This window comes from Triturus cristatus, chromosome 8 (assembly GCF_964204655.1).
Source record: "Triturus cristatus chromosome 8, aTriCri1.1, whole genome shotgun sequence".
Classification (NCBI taxonomy): Eukaryota; Metazoa; Chordata; class Amphibia; order Caudata; family Salamandridae; genus Triturus; species Triturus cristatus.
In genome coordinates this window covers 508,498,412-508,519,391 of record NC_140591.1, presented here as the reverse complement: position 1 = coordinate 508,519,391, position 20,980 = coordinate 508,498,412, and positions in this window count along the sequence as shown.

The following is a 20,980-nucleotide window of genomic DNA, read 5'->3' as shown; positions in this document are numbered from 1 at the left end:
ACTAGTTCATAATGACATCGATCCTGGATCTACGCTATCCCTGAAAGGATATATAACTTTTTTTAAATGTCTATATCTTGTTTAATTTAACAGATGTTTGGAGGGCTCAAGTAACATTTTCAGTCTTTGAAATCCTTCAAATCTCTACAGCAAAATCAACTTGGATGCATCTTCCAAGTGGTGGGCAATATTTTGATTGGGCAAGTAATTGTGATTTGCATCTGTCTGCATGATATTATATTTGGGAGGAGGTTCTTTGCTGAAATATACCACTCTTGGAGAGTGTGCCACCTAAACTTGGGTGCAGGAGGTCCTCTTCAGAAGTCCGATATCCTGGATACCATGGGAGCAAGCAGTTGTCCCAAGGACCACTTTCTTTCTACCCTTGTGCTTAGTAGTTGCATGTCCCATAGGGATAGCTTCTCACTAGTGAATGAGTTACCACCCATAGTGAGGGCCAAGTTTAGCAAAGAGTTGTGTCACCCTTGCACCACAAAATGCGGCGCAAGAGTGACGCAACTCTTAAATTAGATTTATCAACTCATGCAATGCCACCTTGTGGGGCCCTGAATGGAGTGATAAATCTAGAACAACACTACACAGTACAAATTGCTGCATTGTGTTACTCTGCCCCAGGGATGCATTCCATGGGTGGAGCGTGGGTGTTCCCATGCACCCACCCTTGGATATTGCTGCATTCCCAGATTTACCGTTACTGGTAGACCTGGGAATGCGTCAAAATGCAATGCATCCCCAGGGGAGGCGTAACAAGGAGAAATATGTTTACCTCTCCTCATTTATCCTCTTTCTATGTATGCTGTATTCTGCAGCACATATAGTAAGATGAAAATGCCTCAAGGGATTGTATTTTCTGCAGGAAGGTGTGCCTTCCTGCACAAAAACAATCCTGCCTACATCTCAGGCATCCTTCACCATGGTACAAAGGCGTCTGCGTTAGTGCTAGGCAGCACATTGTACACCAGCACAGGGAAACGTTAGGATTTTGCTGTATGATGTTAAATACCGCACATTCCTGCCCTTCCCCTATTACACAGCGCAGTGCAGCAAGGCGACTTGCTGTGCTGTGTGATTTTTTTCATACACATGCCCCTGTGTGTCCTGTAATAGATCAATGGCTTGCGAACGGAATTGTAGTTAAACGCCATTTATACAATGACTTGGAACACACAAAGAGGAGAGGGATGCCTGAATAGTAAAAGAACTTTGATACATTGTAATAGGGTGATTTGCACTCTCAAACTCTGTGTTTTTTTGACTCACAGGGTTTGCAACGACAATGAATCTTTTTATGGTCAGGCAATACTACATGGATGTGTCTCGATTAGCATATTTGACGTTAATCACTTTAAATGTTTTAAATCATGTACATTAACTAATATTCCACTCTTAACTTCTATTCATTCTTACAATCCACTGCATTATTAAAAAAAATATTTAGTTGTGACTAAATTGTATATTGCATAGATTGACTGTTTTCTGAACTCTATTGTATTATTTGCTCAAAAAGTACATGAAATATAATTCACAATAAAATCACAAAGCCTTGCTTTTAACAACTTTTGAAAAAGCAAAGCGCCTGCACAAACTGCAGCTGACGAATTGTCTCCACTATCATGACATCTATTTAGCGAATTAAGTGAAAATCTAAGCCATTTACACTGTATACACGTGGCCACGGCCCAAACTTTACAACAGCCGCTGAAGCACGGTACCACTTGATGCTAAGGTTTAATGTCTTCTGGGGAGAGAAGAAAATAGGTCACGTGCCAGGTGTATTTGCCAACTTTCCTGACACTTCCAGTTAAAGTACCCTTCAATATCAATTTAAGACTTGGTGTCAGTGATAAAGGTGCCTATCCTTTGGGAACTTGTTCCAGATGGCCACTGTACATCATTTCGCAGGCAACGTGGACTTAAACAAGACCTGTCATGTTAACGTAGAGTAAAAAATACAAACTACTGAGAAGCCTCATCCCCCATGGATGAATGTGTTAAATATAGGGGAATTAATGGTAGAATGTTTTGATGTTTTGTTAAATAACTCTATGTGCTCCTGTGAAGCTGTCCCTAGCATGAACACAAGTCACGTAATTATTTAGCATTGTACAAATTCAAAACTCGTGACAACCGTGAGTAGATCGGCTCAGAGCCCCTTGCTTGGCGGTGAGCGCGCGAACTCAACACTAACAATGACTTGAAAGGCAATTTATTTTCATACTCGTTTCATTGGTGAGCAGACCATATCTAAGTTCTTTCCATTTTAGCTTATATTCTAGCTCCTTTGTGACTTTCTTTTTATTCGCGAACAAATCATATGTTTGCACTGTGCCATTAATCGTACGTGTATTCAAGCTCTTTTATTCATGTTCACATCACATCTTCGTGGTGACATATTCATGCCCATATATTACCAACCATATTTATTGATTGTCACTCGCCTAATCAGGGAGAGTAAAAATCGGGTTTTTGTAGCTTTCAAAATTAAGGACCAGATGCACAAGTATCTACTCACGAAATACTGGTCGCAAACTGTGACTAGTATTCTTGTGACCAGTAAATATTTATAAGACACTATGGGGGATATTCTCAAGAACGTGTGAAAATTATCGCAAAAGTAGCTTAACGCAACTTTGCACTTCGCAGTCTATCGCGACAAAATAACACGTGTTATAGTTGTATTCTCAACCCGGCGGCACCATGCGATAGTCTCACGATAACGCGTCAAATGACCGCGTAAACATTAATATGACGCAGAAAAAATTTGAAACATGAACGCAAAATAAGTTACGATGCCCCAAATAGCGATACAAAAATCATCGATAATCAACAACAGGCCTGCAATTCCCACGCGTCTCTTTCTCTCTCTCTCTCTCTCTCTCTCTCTCTCTCTCTCTGTCCTTTGATGAGCGCATGACACACCTTCTTATCTTGAATTTTGTCTTGCAGGCTGTGACTTACACATTGTCCAGGGAAGACCCGCCATGACTCTTCCTAATAGTTGTTTTGGGTTAAATTTGAATGAAATATTTTGTTTGGAAATTCAGAGGTGAATGAATGATTCTCCTTTTTCTGACCACACATGAATGTTAATTGTTGTAATTGTGTGACATCAGGCAAATTGTTTTGTTCATGATTTTGTGAAGTTGATGTAATATATATTTGTCCGGGGGGGGGGGTGGGGGGGGTTGACCGGTGTAGGGCCCCGGCGGGGTCATGGGTGTGGTGGTGGTGGGTGTTGTGGCCCTCTTGGGGCTCCGAGCTGCATAATCAGTTGCTCCATGGCATCTGTTGTTCTTCAGGTGTGGCTCTGGGCTGGGCTCCCTTTTATGGTTCAGGTTGTCGTCCGACTTAGCACCAGGTCAGAGCAGGGGTTAAATCCCTGCTGCTAACGAGCCTTATCACATGTTTTGAAATCTTATCACCGATCTGGCTGGTCGTTGAGAATGTTGTGAAGTGGTGTTGTCGCTGCTTTTTGCACGGGAATGCCTACTCTGTTAGTTGCCAGTGTCATCTGTGGCGATGTTTTTTGCTGCTGTTATCGTAGGAAAACTGGTGATATTGGCTATTAGCACCAGCTTGTGAATAGGACGATACATTTATCACCACTTTAGCTGCAATAAAGTGCCACTAACTCAGCGATAAGTCCTTGAGAATATGCCCCTATCTATGTATTAATAAGTCAGTTCATAAAACTCGGAATTGTAATGGGTCGAATATGACCTACCTCGTGAAAACTAATGAGCTGGGCCACAAATTGGGACAGACTAAGGATGGATGCCATAAATAGTAATACTCAGAGACAGGAAATTCCACCTGGAAGACCACGCCAACCTCATCTTAAGAGCACTCACTAAAGACCTTGAAAGCGTGGGCTCACCCGAGTAAAGGGACCTACCCACATTGCCGGACACCTCCTGTACCCTATATTCACCAACATCAGCATCATCCAAGTTGACAATTCCACACCAGTCCCCTGGACAGACTATGCTCTTGTCAATTTCAGCATACCCTTCCCAGTCTAATTCACACGAACCACTGCCAGACCAGTCCACCAGAACAGCCTCTTGACAAGACTGGAACACCGGTCACAACACCCACTGACCCGAGCACAGCAACTCCCACCCCAAAGCCATCAAGAATTTCAACAATTGGATCACCTCCAGTGCAGCATCCCTGTCCTCCTCAAACACAACAATACAACAAGACCCAGACCACAGCCCAGTTAGTACACAAGAGGAAATCAGACTAATGAAACACTGCTGCAAACAACTGGAGCAAAAATGGAGAATGAGCCAGGACAATGCAGAAAGGAACATGTTCACATCCGCCATAAGATGCTACCACTAAATGATCTGGACAACTAAAAACTGCATCGATGCCAGCACCAACAGAAGCAAAGAAATCTTTGCCATTTGAAAGATTTCACCTTAGCATTGGCCATCTCCAACTTGATAAACAACTTCAGCCCACAACCGAACCCAACAGGCCTCGTCAAATGCCTCCCTATTCTATCCAAAGGACCAATGCTAACCACATGACCTATCATCATCCAAGAAGAAACCGCTATCACCTTGAAGTCTAGTTTCAGACCCATGCATAGCACAACACCTGACCTCATTGCTGCCACAGATGATATTCACATGACTGGACAAAGGAGACACAGTGACCCTCATGCTCCTGGACCTCTCAGCAGCATTTGACACAGTCTCCCACCAGTGACGGCCCGTGTAGGGCATTTTACCGGGGCGGTGACGTGGCGCAGAGGAGGGTCAGAGTGGGGGGTTGCAAAATGCGGCATACGGCCGAGTTCAGGTAAGTTACGAAAAAAATTAATAAAACGAATTTCGTTGCGCGCGCTGCATCGCCAAATGCGATACAGCGCGCGCAACGAAATTCGTTTTATTAATTTTTTCGTAACTTACCTGAAATCGGCCGTTTGCCGCATTTTGCAACCCCCCACCCTGCCCCTCCTCTGCGCCACGTCACCGCCCCGGTAAAACACCCTACACGGGCCGTCACTGTCTCCCACCCCATCCTCATCTGACGCCTACACAACATCCAAGGCCATGCACTCTGATGGATCAGCTCCTTCCTGACTGAAAGTACTCAGTCAGTCAGCCTGGCACCATACAACTCGGATGCCCCCAACCTCGCCTGCGGAGTACTGCAAGGATCCGCCCTGAGCATGACTCTCTTCAATGGATTCATAACCTTTCTAGCCAGCATCATCTGCTTTCAGTATATCCCTGTCCTCTTCTACACAAATGACACACAACTCTTTTGGTCCCTCACAGACAGGACACCCAGTTCCCAGATCAAGTTCAATACCTGCATGATTGAAATCACCCACCGGATAAAGGCCATCTGTCTAAAGCTGCACATCAACAAGACTAAAATCATGATCTTTTGGAAATGGCACATCACTATGTGACTCCACCTGGTGGCCAACAGAGCTAGGGCTGACACCCAGCCCACCACCCTCGTCAAGAACCTTGGAATCATCTTCCAACAGCAAACTCAACATGAACGCCCAAATCAATACAGTCACCTCGTCATACTTCCATACACTGAAGATGCTGAGGAAGATTTTCAGATGGTGCCAAACAGCACCCAGGAAACCATCATGCACTCCCTGATGATAAGCAATCTGGCTTTTGAGAACACCTTCTATGCCGGGATCATTACAATTCCTATCAGAAGGCTGCAGACCATTCAGAATTTTGCTGCCAGAATCACTCTCACCCTCGCACGCCAAACTCACACACCCCACCTGAAATAGCTCCACTGGGTCACAAAACAAGCACAATTCAAACTCCTCATGCAGATTTTCAAGAAAACTACATAACACTGGCCCAGCATACCTAAACAATTGCATCTGCTTACACAAACCTTCCGCACACCTCCGCTTGTCCGTACTCCTTCTTGCAAAAATCCCAATATGGAATTAGTGTGTGACACTACTAAGTGCCCCAGACCTCTGGAGTGATTGACTCCACTGACATTATCTGGTACTGGTCCCTACCCAGAGGATTGCCTAGTGCTGGTCCCAACTCAGAGGAATCCAGTCACGGTTTGTGTAATTCGGTAAGGGAACGGTTATCTATGTTAAGATACCTATTTGTACTGCCCCTGAGTGAGTAGCTAGTAGGTGTGTTTTCTATGTCCTGAAGAAATGCCATGATCCTAGAGACATCAGCGGGCATAAAACATGTTTATTGACATCCTTACTTGACAGCTTGATGAGATTAGTAGAGTCTCCTCTTGCAAGTTTTTCACAATTTTTATCCACGACATGGAACCCGCTAATTAAAGTTGGTTCAGCCGGATCCCATAGTAATTTTTTATTCAAAGAATTCCCACACTCTACTCACCGTTGTATATACAGCCTACACCACACACACCCTATTCATCTTTGGCTCAGACCGCAGGTAGAAAGAACTCTGGCAAAGAGCCCCCCTGTGCCCAATGAGGAGCTGCCCTATGATAAAGCATGACATGTTATAGAGATAAACAATAACATTCTGGTGGACAACCACCAGTATACTGGATGCACAGCAAAATACAATCTGGAAACACTTCAACACATTGATCAAAAAGAACCAATAATAATCAAAACAATTTTGAATCTCATATTTATCTGAAATTACCCATTCCAGCATCAAACAATATTGTTTTGGTTATCAATAGAAACCGAAAATATCAAACATATGCAATATAAAATCTGTTACATATTACTGTTTGCTGAACTGAATCAAAACATATACAAATAATACAACTTCAGCAATGATCCAAAGTCACATAATCATGCCCAATGCATTTCGGGATTGATATAAATCCCTTCTTCAGGGGCCACTGTGAAGATAAAAATTAAAATAAAAAACATGCTTGAAATTTCCACATATTGAACATTAATATAATTGATATTGTTAGAGATACATCGTCTTACATGTCCAGAAGTGCAGACTTAATTCCTGTGTGCATTCAGCCCAGAGCAATTGCCAGAGAGACAGAAAATTTGTGCACCTTTCACCGAATTAGTGTTGAAAAAAACAGTGAACATGCTCACTCAGTAAAACTATGTGAACGCGTGGCTTGTGGGCCGATAAAACTGTGGTGCACACCTGTGTCAGACCTCCATGTGCTGCGTTTAAATGCTTACTGAAGTTGTGAAGAGAATATGGTTGCTCAATGGTGTAATCCGAAGGGGTAACACAGTACAATAGTAATATGGAAAAGCCTGCAAAAATGACTTACTACTGGATAGTGACCGCAATGATGGACTCCTAAGCAACGCTCTACTTGACAACCACTTTAAAACTGGTGACCGAAAAAAAAGTAAATATCAGTGGTGTCTGAAATATATTAAAATATACAATAAACTGCCATATACTGCTCAACAATTACCTGAAACCTGTTCTGCACCACATAAACGCCCGTTGTCAACCAAACATGAAGGTGAAGTATGTACTGCTGGCGGTTAATGGTTGCTTCACTTGCGCAACTCCAAGCGCAGCACTGAAATTGTGGCTCCCAATTCCTGTTAATATGCAAGTACGAAGATCAATAATGGATAAAATCCAAAGGCGGAACGCTGTTTATGCAGGAACTACGAATGAAACCCATGGCTGACTCACCAATTTATTCCGTCACTGCTGTCGTATCGCATGAAAACCAAGTCGCTATCCTGATGAGTGAGACGCTGAACAATAACTTGTAACACAGTCCCCATTAAATGGTACCGAAATCAAATCCCACGAGATACAATGGGAACTAACTGTCATGAATGAAGGACTGACGAACGACTAGTGTAGGCGCCATCTTAGGCTGTGTTATTTATAATTGCGACAAATATACCAGGGAATGTGATAAAAACTGTATGACCTAATGGAGCCCGGTAAAAATGACTGTTGATGCAGTTAAATGAAAATGAAGATAAAACGTAGAAAAATGGTCATTCTATAACATCAAATGAAAACGAAAAGTGGACAGTGAGAAATGAAGGATACCGCCACCAAACCGAAGATGGGAATAGCAATTGCCGTGGGAGAAGCATACTCACAATCTACTGGTATGGTCAAAGAAAATATTGCATTTCTAGTTTGTCATTAAGCCCGCCTGGCAATAAAGTTTGTAAGTGCTTGGTCCACCACACTTCTCTTTGTGCTAATAACCTAGCCCTATCTGTATTGTATTATTTGTCTGTTTTGATTCAGTTCAGCAAACAGCAATATGTAGCAGATTTTATATTGCATATGTTTGATATTTTCGGTTTCTATTGATAACCAAAACAAAAATTTTTGATGCTGGAATGAATAACTTCAGATAAATATGAGTTTCAAAATTGTTTTGATTACTATTGGTTCTTTTTGATCAATGTGTTGAAGTGTTTCCAGATTGTATTTTGCTGTGCATCCAGTATACTGGTGGTTGTCCGCCAGAATTTTATTCTTGAGTTCAGGCGCTGGCTACCTTTTTTCTGGGTTGCACGCAATCTTTTGTTTAAGCTGATGATCATGATCATTTAGTCAATCAACAGGTGTACGCTGACTCCATTTTAATTTCACATGATATAGAGATATACAGCGTGTTTCCTGAATAAATGAGTAAATAAAACTAGTGCTTTGAGCATAGATTCTTGCATGCCCTGTTACTACAGACTTATGCAATGCAATTCAGATTGAACAATGGAATGTGGATGCCCCAGTTCAAGAAGTACCATCAGCTGAGAGTGTTGCCTAAGTAGCAATCTGTACTACCCACCTTTTGGGGGTACTGGTCATTACTCATCATCTAAGCATTTCGATTTCTGCACTATAAAAAAATTGCTTGCCAAATTTATCCCAACTGCAAGTGAGCAAAATGGTTACTGACCTGTTGGGATCACTGATTAAATATCGATAACAAAAACACCGACATACAAAAATATCGCAGTAAAAATATCGTACACACAAATATCGACACCCTATACTTAAACAAGAATTTACACAAATATCGCTAAAAAAATTTGCCTAACTAATTATCGTTCACAAAAAGATCGACTACAAAAATATCGGTATCAAAAATATCGAGAAAATTAAATTATAATGAAACACAACACAAATATCGATAACACTAATATCGACTTACAAATATAATTGAAATACATATAACAAATATTGATAATACCATTCAACAATAAATAAACACTATTAAAAATTATTTAATTATTTAACGTATCTCAAATAATTATAATAAATGATAACAACATATATAAAAATATAAATTATTACAAATTATAATATAATTCTACAAACTCAAATAAATGTTGAAATTCACAAAATAAAATTAATTTACTTACCAACGAAACAAAAATTACATACATATAATATACAACAACTATAAATGTCATTAATTAACAATATTAACACTTATATTTAAATAACTACAACAAATAATGTATTATAAATATAAATAATAAACAACACACATATTTACCTAATTAAATGTAACTGCTAAATAAATTCAAACAACGTATCTCAACCAATGAATTTAAACTCAAATAGCACAAACCAATAAAAATTTTGAACTAATTAACTAAACACTATAAAAACAAACAATTTACTAACACAAATGTACCGTTTATTGGCCAAACACGGAGGGAGAACGCTACTTTGCGAGAGAGAAGGAAAGAAAATCTACAGAAACTACTATAACAGATTTTACTAAAACACAGGTAAGAACAACACTTTTTTACAAAATATTAGTGCCTCTACCTCCTTAACTTAACTAACTGAAATAATAAAATGTTCCCCTCTTTTTAAATCAAAACTAAAGTTGCAAACAATCACACCAAGTAACAGAAAACAAAAATGGTATTAAGGGCCATATGTAGGTAGCCTAACATTTACCGATTCATAAATACCGAATTTTACCGATTCGGTATTTATGAATCGGTAAATGTGATGTAGGTAATGATTCGGTAATGTTTACCGAATCGGTAAAAATCGGAAATTATGAATCGGTATTTACCGATTCGGTAATGAGGTATACCTTCCCATTGATTCCTATGGGCCTGGAGGCCCATAGGAATCAATGGGAAGGTATGCCTCATTACCGATTCGGTAAATACCGATTCGGTAATGGGGGGAGCATTTACAAGGGTGGCAGGGTGTCACATTGACACCCTGTTGCACCCCTGAATCTTGCATGTGTGCACATATGGTGCACATACATGCCCTAAGGGCATGTATGTCTGCCACATGGCACTCTTAAATCAGCAAAATATTGCCTTTTGCAAGGTATTCGTTATTTATCACCAACCTGTATTTGGTGGTAAATAACGAATTCTTAATACTGATTTGCACTCTTTAGAGTGCTCCCTACATTGCATTTCTGTTTTCGGTATTTACCGAATCGGTATTTTACCGATTTCTTAATTTCCGAAGCGGTAAATCCAGAATCCAGAAATGAGCCCCCTACATAGCAAATGCCTAAATACCGGTCGGTAACGGGATATTTAGCGAAATTCGGCCATTACCGACCGGTATTTGGCTTCCTACATATGGCCCTAAGTATCTTATTTATCTCTATGTGATGAAAAACATAAACTATTAAATGTACAACCTAACCTATAAAGAAAGTAAAGTAGTCTGATTGTGTTACATGTATAAAATTAGAAAACATAACTAATAAATGCATTTCTCTTCACAGCTTTGACAAACTGCATCTACTAAAAACATCCACCACATTAAATTCATCTACTACAAAAAGTAAGTATATTATCAATGCTAAATAAAAAATAATTCAAAGAAATTAAAACATATCTCAAATGTAATTAACATAAACATTTTCTTCCCCATCTACAGAAAATCAAACAGTGAAAAAACATCAAGCTGCAAATAAACCCATCAACAAAACACAAACAACTAATGTAAGTATTTTTTATCAATTGTGAATAAAACTAGCAGACTTATCATACACAATAGCATATTTACTAAACACATCAGTATATATCTTCACAGATATACCCCAGAAATGGCAGAAGGAGCAAAGTTTATAACATCTCAAAAGGGAAGACTAATGCTTTGCTACATGGGTTACACTTACACCCAAAAAAAAGTCTTAAGGGTGTATTAGGATGGCGGGCGGTGGCACCACTGCGGTGCTGGCAGTGCGGAAGAATGCATTTTACCGCCCGCGAGCAGCGCTACTCACGGCTGCCATATTAGTATGGCCAAGCATAGCCCATTTCCCGTCAGCCACGGTGCGAAGCGCACCGCCATCAAAGTGTACCCGCCACCACGGCGGTGGGAGCCAATGGAGACTCACTGCAGAGCGGAATGACGTCCGCCCCGCTCCACAAATTAGGATGCCCCAAACAACCAGTCGCACCGCAGCAGAGAAACCGCCCAACCAGAGACGGCAGAAGCTCGACAGCAGAGCGCAAAACCAGAGTCCCGGTCCATACCACCCGTTCCCAACCGCCATGGATCCAGCTCTACAGGCTTTTTCGGTGCTGTACCTTCTACATCACCAGCAACTCATGGACCGCTGCGGACGCCGCCGCAGGTACGCAATAACACAAACACAACACACAACACATGGGCTGACACAGGGTCCAAATCCACATCAGACACCCTGGCGGGGACAGGAACACATCCACAAGGGCACCCACACATGACCCACCTGTCACCAAGTCACCCCTCTGCATCCTGGACACACATATTTCATGATCATGCAGCAATGTCCCGGTCACGTCAGCGCAGCGGTGAACACTAGGGAATACATGCGCACAATGCAGAAGGCAGGGCCAGCTTCAGGCATGGGCAGGGCACAAAGAGCACAGGGCCACACCTCCACCCACCACACACTAGCACACCCCCCAAAGGCATATGCCATGTGCCCCTCCTGTGCACCCCTATGCACAACATCAAGCCAGGTAAATCCACACCCTGCACCACACAACAAACAACCAGAGAGACAGCCACTGCAGGAGTGGCTGCCAAGGAACACACAGCACAGTAGCACCGGGCCAGGGAAACACACACACCACAACACCACAACACTCACAGCAAGAAAAATGAATAAAAGCACCAAATGAACACACACACATACAAGGAACACACATCCCACTGTACACTCAGCCTGCCAAGTCACAGAGACATACCCCATACTGACACACAGACACATACAAACACCACATGCCAACAGCAATTGAGCACAACAAATAGGAAAGCCAAAGTAGGGTGCACACAAATGGAAGGCCATGGAGACAAACAACAAGCATATGTACATCACATCAAGACAAGGAACACAGAACAACACCCTCAGACCATCAAAGCATACATGGCTGGCACAGTGAGTGAAGTCAAACCACAGACAGCCCAGTGCAACAACACATGGGAGACAGCAAGGCAAACCATGTATAAGCTCAAGGATGAAAGGAAGGCTCGGAAGTCAAACTGTGAACAGCCACTCATGTATACCACTACTCCACAGGAGTACACCAGCAGCACAACACACAGGACCCATTGACACACTCCATGTCTGCCAAACACCAGTAGGAATCTACACACATACCCCTCCTCACACCAGCAGCATACAACACCAGTGTCAAACACACTGAAGGCTGGCAATAATTGCCAGTCAATACACAGACAAACAATCACACACCCTGGGGGTTGCCACAAACATCACACACACACACACACATACACACACAGGGATGCCAGAACAAATGTCTGCACAAAAACAACAGACAAACACATAACCCAACAGAAACACACACAGAACCACAACAACAACGGATATGTCCTGTGCAGCTAAACTGTGGAAAGGCAATGGGAGCACAGACACAACAGGAGTGCACAACCTCATCACTCAGGAACAATGCACAGACAACAGACCACAACACAGACAAGAAGTGCACCATCACAGAACAACACAGCCACATCAAATGAACAACAGATGCACAGGCAAATAAATTACATAGCAAACACAGCAGGACATCAGGGGATGCACACCAGGCAATGACTAGGCAACATACACACACAGCACTCAATGCACAACAAGCAAATGGTGCACACCAAGCATACCAGCCACACACAGACATGAGTGACATAACATCAACCCACACAACATCAATCAGCACAGCACAAAGACAACAGCACACCCAAAAAGTGAAGCAATACCACAGCCAACACACATACATCCAACAATACACCAACAGATGCACACATCTGGGACAGAAAGGTAGAAACAACTTGACCAGAGGACTGGGGAGCACACACATTTGAACTGCATAGGAGCAACCATGACTGCCAAACAGCACAAGAACATCACATACAACCCATTGTTGAAATGCCCTGAGTAACACATTGATCCTGGCCAAAGAACTGCACCACAAAGCACAGTGTCACAAATGAAGTGATGGGGAGGCACACACACATGTAAACCAAAGGGACAGCTGACATCAAATTGAGGTGTACTGCATGTCAGTAGGGGACATGGCAGGAGTGTAACATACACAAAGAGAGGGAGTGCAGACTCACAATGGGTAGGCATCTGAAGCACAGATAGGGGATGGAATGACAACACACACAACATGCCATACTGGAGGCACAAAGGTACCATGTGACAGCAATGCATGATAAAACACAACCACAATGGCAGTGTGGAGCAGCAGGTCTTCACAGTGAGTACAAACAGTATCAAGACACATGGATGAACAACAAAACACAACACTGACACTCACACACTCTGCATACTCACAAGTGACAAAAACAACAAGTAGGAGTAAGCCAGAACTGCAAGGACACACCAACACACTGCACAGTGCACAACATACAACTCACACATGTGCATACAACCACATCCACAGGGCTGAACAATCAAAACGACAGGCATACAGCTGCTGGGTGACACATGCGTGTAGTTGACAATGCAGGGGCATGCACACATGAACACTCCCAACAAACTCACCCCCTTCACAGTGCACACTTCCTGACCATCCAAGAGCACACATTGAAAGTAAGCCATGGGACTAGGATAACTGGCCATCACAAGATGACCACACACATACACCACTGGGCACACACAAAGGAAGAATACACATACATGATGACCCTGGCCTGCCTGCCTGCAATACTGTGGATAGAATCCCACTCTGTGCTGGCAGTGTCCCCCAACCTGACATGTGTATAATATAGCCAACATGAACAAATAAAGAAAATGACAGCTGCCTTCCATTTAAAACTGACATCATTGCCCCCACAAGTATCTGGGTCAGGAAGAACTGAAGTCCCTGTAACCCCTGTAAAAAATAGAGTAAGTGAGTCAAGACATTGGCTATGTTGAAGTGGCACACAGACCATGTGGCACAGTAAACCATATACACACAGCAAAATAACTTTATTCAGTAAGGACACTGACAAAACAGACAACAGGAGCAAAGGTCTTTATTCACATATTGCACAGATAGGCACCATGAGATGAGAAGAACAAGGCACAAAATGCAGAGCATGTCCATGAGAAGCTGCACAGGCAAGGGCAAAACAGTAGTGAACAACAAGGCCAGTGTCCAGTCCAGAGTGCAGAGTATGTCCATGAGAAGGTGCACAGGCAAGGGCAAAACAGCAGTGAACAACAAGGCCAGTGGCTAGGGCAAAGCACAGAGTATGTCCATGAGAAGCTGCAAAGGCAAGGGCAACACAGCAGTGAACAACAAGGCCAGTGGCCAGTCCAGGGTGCGGAGTATGTCCATGAGAAGCTGCACAGGCAAGAGCAAAACAGCAGTGAACAACAAGGCCAGTGGCCAGGGCAAAGGGCAGAGTATGTCCATGAGAAGCTGCACAGGCAAGGGCAAAACTGCAGTGAACAACAAGGCCAGTGGTCAGTCCAGGGTGCAGAGTATGTCCATGAGAAGCTGAACAGGTAAGGGCAATACACAGTGAACAACAAGGCCAGTGGCCAGTCCAGGGTGCAGAATGTGTCCATGGGAAGCTTCACAGGGAATGCTTGAACACAGCAAAGACCAACAAGGTCAGTGGCAAAAACGAAGTGCAGGGTATGTCCAGGAGAGGCTGCACAGGGAATGTGTGTGACTGTACCTTTCCATGGTCAGCAACACAGTCAGGGGGTTACAATGAGCAGTACAGGCCCACCTGTGTGAGAGACAGGTGTGTGAGGGTGACTACCACTCAGACTTGGCTGTCAGGCAGACTGGGAGCTGGCTGTGTCTTGGGGACTGTCGGGGCACTTGACCGGTGAAAGAGCGGACCAGCTGAGGTAGAGCTATCAGTGGCTCGGCAAGCCGGAGGGCTGCTTGGACCAGGTGGTGTAGTGGCACGTGGAGGCAGAGTCATGCAGACCTGAGACACAGTGTGGGTGGGAGATTGTGGAGGGCTGCCTTTCCACTTCTTGGGGATTCTAAGTGGCTTGCCTGACTTTGGATCAATGGGAAGTGGTGTGCACACAACAGGCACAGTCAACACCAAGGCTGCAGCAGGTGCTGACGCTAGCACACCCTCTGGGGACGTGCTGGATCCAGCGGAACACTTCGCCTGGCTTCGCCTTTGCCCCTCCATCCCCTGTTTACCAGGTGTTACCCCTACAGTGCCCTCCTCCCTCTGCTTCACTGGGTTTCACTGGGCTTGGAATGGGAGTCGAGGTGGTGGGTGAATCTGCCTTGGAGCCCTTCTTAGGTGCACCCTTGCCATTCACCACCTTCTCAGTGTGCACAGAAACTGTATGCCTCTCTTTGCGAGATGCTTTAGTGACAGTAGAGTCCTTGGCTGGGGATGCCTCTGCGGCATGTGAGCCTGAGGTCTGCTTCTTTGCTTTTTGGCCCCTGGTGTCGCCTGACGGGCTTTTGTCTTTGCACTCTGGGGTGGCTTTAGTCTTCTGTGGGGATGGTGTCTGCGCCCGGGACTGCTTGGGCTGCTGCTGCTGTATGTTTTGTGTGCTGTATCATGACTTTGAGGTCTGTAGACTGTGGTCACTATCGTCAGACGTGGCTACTGCCATGGGGGTAGACAAAGGGACCGGAGCTGGAATGTGAGTATGTGCCTGTTGAAGGGCTGCTGTCACAGTGGAGAACAGAGACTGGACAATCCGGTGCAGCCCACCCACATCTGAATGTATACCCTCCATGAAAGCAACCACCTGTGCCAATTTTTTGTCGTGGTCAATGAAGGCATTGAGGAGAGTTGTCTGGCCTACACACAGCTGGCACAAAAGGCCCACAGACTCAGCACTGATGGCAGCAGGGGGGATAGGGGCAGGGGCAGCAGTGCCCGGGGTGAAGGACACTCTTCCCCTCTTACTGGTGCAAACACGGGCAGCACCAGAGGAAGTGGCTGCATCACCGCTGGCATCAGATGAAGTAGAACTTTGCGTCTCAGGCTGGGATTCCTCCAGCAGACTCCTGTGCCCCTCCGAGGCGCTGGTGACATCTGTGTGACTGGGCTCCTGTGCAGCTGTTGTGCTTGTTTCACCCCCACTGGTGTCTGTGTCCTGTCCCTCCGTGACCAAAGGAGATGCTGCATGAGAGAGAGAGAGAGAGAGAGAGAGAGAGAGAGAGAGAGAGAGAGATGTAGGGTCAGTTCAGTGTCAGCAATATGACAAACATATGCAAGCAAAGCATCATGGGAGATGACCAAATCTACATGTTTCATACCAGCCTGTGCAATCACATTGTGCCAACTCACTATATTGACTCAAACAGTGCGTGGAAACTGGAAATTCAGGCATAAGTGAGCCATGTGATGACCACACAGCACAACACCCTGCTAGTGGCTCCATTCAACCAGACACACAACTAGCTCTGAGTACACCTAGGGCCATGATGAGGGTACACTACTTTTGCCACTGACAGATCTAGATGGAACAGGAGTGGACAACACAGACACAGACTACAACATGACATTCCACAATGGCCATGAGCCCATGCCACCCACCATGTTGTACTTTGGGGCCCAAAGACTGGTGCACATTGTTGTCAGATGTCTATGCCTCCCAAATCTGAGTGCATGCACTGGACGCATTGATGAAGGCACACTCAGATTGGGCATACTGCCGTTCCCTCCCATGGGATTCCCCAGACTACCCCAATGCAGACGATACCTGAAGACCAAGACTCAGAATGCAATGGGAATGTTTAGCATTCCAGTTACCTTTGTAAGTACGGGTAGGGAAAATGCGTAACACCGGCACCCAGCCCAGCAGTCACTTGCATGCCACTGCATCACACTACCAACATCACATAGGCCAGCGCTGGCACAGGCTCTGTACAAATGCAGCCACTCCCAGCCAAAGTCACCCTCCCCGAAAACTCACCCCTGGCTTGCTGCTGATGCTCCTTCAAACGTGCATCCAGCTCAGGCTGTGTCACTGCCAAGATGCGGCCAATTAGTGGTGTCATGCTGCCCCATGCCAAATGCCGAGTGCGAGGAAGCAGGCCCAAGGTCATCTCTGCTACGTTCTTTGCCAACCATCTGATGTCGTCCCACCTCTTGTGGCAGTGGGTGCGCCGTCAGTTTGAGACACCAAGAGCACGCACCTTGGCCGCAATTGCCCTCCACACGGCCTTACACTGGTGTACCTTGTGCTGCAGGCATGGGAGACAATAGGGGGAAATGATCATCAGTGGCACAGTGTTATGTACATACATCTCTCTGTATAGCAGCAAGATACAAACTCATCACAAATCCAAAGATATGTCTAACAGGGACAAGAATACATCTTACATGGTACATCTGCATGGTAAAAGCTGATGTAAATGCATGCAGGTGTGAGGGGGAACACAGTCCCTGCACATCTCACACACATGCAGGATGCCAGCACTGAAACCCCTATGTAGCCTGCCCACATCTCCAGTCCATTTTTAGGTTGAGCAACACATACATCACATATCAACCTGTGTTTGGGGGTAGACTCACTGTGTCCAAGACTGCACAGCCCTCGATGTCCCTGCCCTGTGAATAGATAACTGTGTCATGGATGTCACATTGAGGGACATGATCTCACAATTCGAATCACAAGGCCGGTCATGTGCAATCTACAGTGTTGAGATGGCTCTTAGCTGGAGTGCAATGAGAAAATACTGATATAATACTCTGTAAGTGAAGTGATGTGTCCTTGTCTTATTGGGCGGGGACTGTGCAGGCCAGCTGGGCTCAAACTGAGATGGACAACAGGGGCACACACAGCTATTCAGCCAAACAATCACTGTCCTGACTCCTGCATGAACAACTTTCTGTGTCACTGTATGGCTGACAACACAACACAGGTCACTCATACATCATGTGCAGGCAGGGAAACCTGTGGCATTGGGTACACACACCTTCCCCCTGGAGACAGCATGTTAGGCAATGCATGACACAACCCCACACTCTCAGGCACATACTGCATCAGTCCAACTACATGTTTGCACCCCCTGCCCTCCCCGCCACTGTTGAGGACTTACCACAACATTTGGGGCACCATATAGCCTTGGGTACTGTGTGAGCACCTCCTCTACCAGGACCTCCAGCTCCTCGCTCGTGAAGGGACTGGCATGGATCTTCTCTGTCCTTGCCATCACTGTGGACATGAAACAACAGTGGCGGAATTGGGTGGTGAGGGGTCTCTGGCAGCAGTCCTTGGAGGAGCAGCAGGTGGGTGGTCAATGGCAGCAGTCCCTGGAGGCAGCAGCAGGTGGGTGGTCACTGGCAGCAATCCCCGGAGGCAGCAGCAGGTGGGTGGTCACTGGCAGCAGTCCCTGGAGGCAGCAGCAGGTGGGTGGTCACTGGCAGCAGTCCCTGGAGACACCAGCAGGTGGGTGGTCACTGGCAATAGTCCCTGGAGGCAACAGCAGGTGAGGGGTCTCTGTCCGCAGTCCCTGGAGGCAGCAGCAGGTGGGTGGTCTCTGGCAGCAGTCCCTGGAGGCAGCAGCAGGTGGGTGGTCACTGGCAGCAGTCCCTGGAGGCGGCAGCAGCAGGTGAGGGGTCTCTGGCAGCAAACCCTGGAGGCAGCAACAGGTGGGTGGTCACTGGCAGCAGTCCCTGGAGGCAGCAGCAGGTGGGTGTTCATTGGCAGCAGTCCCTGGAGGCAGCAGCAGGTGAGGGGTCTCTGGCAGCAGTCCCTGGAGGCAGCAGCAGGTGAGGGGTCTCTGGGAGCAGTGGAAATGTGAGGCTCTCTCCCACACATTTTTAGCCCCTTGGGGTTGTTTCAAAGGTGCCAAGCTGCAGCAATTGGTAATCCAGGTCTGCCTCTGTCAAATGCATCCAATGACCGCCTCCGCGGTGGCGGAGCACGCCTACCACGATTTTCAAGATTGCATCATGCCACTGCAACTAAGGTTCCCAATGGCTATGAGGGCATGCTCCATGGCAGTGACACACCGCAGGGGCCCAGTGTGCGCTACCGCATGGAGCATCTTTCAAATGCATCCCATGACCGGCTCCGCAGTGGCGGAGCACACCTAACGCGATTTTCAAGATTGCATCATGCCACTGCAATCAAGGTTCCCATTGGCTCTAAGGGCATGCTCCATGGCAGTGACACAACACTGGGGCGAGGTGTTAGCTACTGCGATTTGGGTGCCATACATTCACATGAGGCACTGTGATGTGGGTGGCGGAGCATGCAAACCGCCATTTGGGCATGTCTCCATGCCTATCACTACTGCACCTGTGTAAATGGGAGGTGCTGGTGACACTCCACTGGGGCCAAGTGGTAGCTACCGCGATTTGGCTGCCATACAATCACAATGGCCATCTGGCAATCATCAGCAGTGCACAGTGCCCACATGGTCAATGGCACATCATTGTGCACACAATGCCAATGTTCCATTTACTCCACTGGTGACTACACATGCCATGTTTGTGTATGTGATTTCGTTGATTGTCCTGTACTCCCTCACGTGTCACTTATGATATTGATGGTCGTGTACGCAGGACAGTGTTGTTATGGACTCTACAATGTGTACACATGTCAATGTGTTGAGGTGCACTGACAATCACAGCAATGTCCATCTCAATGAATGATGATCTTTTTTGTATGTCCTCTTATGTATGATCATGCACACAATCGTCATTTCTGCTCCGACTGCGGTCATTGTGTTGTGGATGTGTGCCAGGTTCAAATGATGCATGACGGTGTGTCAGGTACAGCAGCTAGGTATGAGACAGTGGGGTTGATTTGTTACACATATGCTGGATGCTATTCTCCCAGGCGTGCCCATGGTACATGTGGCCATATCCCTATGTGCATTCACATTGACCGAGGTGGTGTTTGAGGTACTTGTTTTGTGTAAGTTGACAGGTGTGTCATTTGTGTAGCTGAAGGTGTCCCTACATGTAAGCTGGTCTGTAACTCAATTTTGATGACAGTAATTTTTGGCATTGTGTCATCCAGAACGTGAGATGCTGTGCCCATCTCATGATCTATTGCATTGAAATGTGTCCACTTTCATCTCAACTAGCAGGAGACCAAATCTGCTTCGCCACTTGACAGTGCTGGAGGACATGGAGGATGTGGCAATCATCCGGAAATGCCGCCTCGATAAAGCCAAGCTGAAAACCCTTTGAGATATGTTGGAGCCCCACCTGCAGCCTCGCAGGACATATCCCACAGCTTTCACCCCAACTTATAAGGTGATGGCGGCCCTGCATTTTTTTGCCACAGGATCATTCTAGCACACGGTGGCCAGCGCAGGTGGGATGTCACAACCGATGTTCAGCATGGTGTTGCGTGATGTTCTTTCCGCCATGATGGTATACAAGGACAGATATATCCATTTCCCCAGGCGTGCGGAATTGGCAGCTGTGAAGGGAGATTTCTAACCCCTAGGACAAATCCCCCATGTTGTTGGTGCCATTGATTGCACCCATGTTGGGCTTGTGCCACCAAAGTCACATGAGCACATTTACAGGAATTGTAAACATTACCACTCCATAAATGTGCAAGTGGTGTGCCTGGCAGATATGATCATCTCCCACGT